Below are 1,568 nucleotides of genomic sequence, written 5' to 3'. Positions count from 1 at the left end.
TTTTTTGGAGATAGGATCTTGCTTTGCCACCCAGGCTGAAGTGCGGTGGTAAGATCATGGCTCACTGCAGCCTTGAAATCCTGGGCTCAAGCAGTCCTCCTGCCTCAGCTTTCCGAGTAACTGGGACTACAGACACGCACCACTGTATGGCTAATTTGTCTTTTCTTTTTTTCTTTTTTTCCTTTGGTAGAGATGGAATCTCACTATGTTGCCCAGGCTGGTCTTGGATTCCTGGGCTCAAGCAGTCTTCCTGCTTTGGCCTCCCAAAGTGTTGGTGTTACAGGCATCTGCCACTGCGCCCCAGCCTAAATTGCCCTTTCTGCAGTCTACTAGACCCTTAAAGCATCTCTTTTGGTTGCTCAGCCTGAAGAGAATTCTTATGAACTTGCCCTCTATTGCTTAGTGTGGTTCAACACATATTTGAGTGCCAGTTACATGCTGAGCACTGAGAAGAGAAAGATAAATAATATATTTATTTGACTTTCAACTTGTAGAATTTGGCTTGCAAACTAACATATTCATGGTACTCTCCAAAAAGTACTATGACACAGGTATAAACAAGTGGCCATAGGAGGTGATGCTATAACAAACAACACTCTGGAGAATGGAATGTATGGCAGAGACTGGACTCAGTGTCTTCCTCCAGTAAGCCTTGATTTGCCCTCTTGACTTCTTCACCTGAGGCATATAGCAATTTGTTATACCTGCTGGCCTCCTGGTTGCCAGTTGATTTCCTATTCTTTATCAAACTATCCTTTCTGTTGACAGCCTTTCTTATCTCACCCTTCTCTGTTGTCCTTTTAACCTATTAATAGCTCATTAGAAAAAAAGTAATATTCCCCAGACCTATTTACAAAGCCTAAACTTTCTGTGTTCCTCAAAAATGTGTATGAGGATGAAAAGAGTTTTTGTTGTTGGAGGCAGGATCTCACTCTGTTGCACAGGCTGTAGTGCGGTGGCACAGTCTTGCCCTCAGCCTCCCAAGTAGCTGGGATTAAAGGCACACACCACCACATGTAGCTAATTTTTGTTGTTGTTGAGACACAGTCTCACTATATTGCCCAGGCTGGTATCAAACTCCTGGGTTCAAGCGATCCTCCTACCTTGGCCTCCTAAAGTGCTGGGATTACAAGCTTGAGCCACTACACCTGGCAAGACTTTTTATTGAACACTCACACAAGACTAAGACCTTGTCAAGAGCAAAAGTCTTATCTTACTCTTCCTGTTTCCTAGAACAATGCTGCTTAAACTATAGCTGGCAAAGAATTGGGTTTTTACTTCTAATCCTTCATAGACCAATATTTTTGTAAAATATAGTGAGATTCATTATTAGAAAAATAACATAAAACCAGGCCTGTGTGGCTCAAGCTTGTAATCCCAGCACTTTGGGAGGCCAAAGTGGGAGGATCACTTGAGCCCAGGAATTCAGGACCAGCCTGAGCAACACAGACTCTGTCTCAACCAAAAAAAAAAAATTAAAAATTATCCAGGCATGGTGGCACATGCCTGTAGTCCCAGCTATTCAGGAGGCTGAAGCAGGAAGATCATTTGAGCCCAGGAGTATGGGG

At 43.3% G+C, this 1,568-nt stretch overlaps 1 protein-coding gene across 3 annotated transcripts in view; it reads left to right on the top strand.

Annotated features, from left to right (window-relative positions):
• The window catches only part of PDE6D (phosphodiesterase 6D, cGMP-specific, rod, delta), a 67,188-nt gene that overhangs the window by 28,219 nt on the left and 37,401 nt on the right, over window positions 1-1,568 (top strand). The window lies entirely within an intron of this gene.

The sequence above is a fragment of the Mandrillus leucophaeus genome, unplaced genomic scaffold (genome assembly GCF_000951045.1).
Source record: "Mandrillus leucophaeus isolate KB7577 unplaced genomic scaffold, Mleu.le_1.0 Scaffold21, whole genome shotgun sequence".
Taxonomy (NCBI): Eukaryota; Metazoa; Chordata; class Mammalia; order Primates; family Cercopithecidae; genus Mandrillus; species Mandrillus leucophaeus.
Note: the sequence above shows the minus strand (reverse complement) of the source record. Positions and strands in the feature narration are given on the sequence as shown.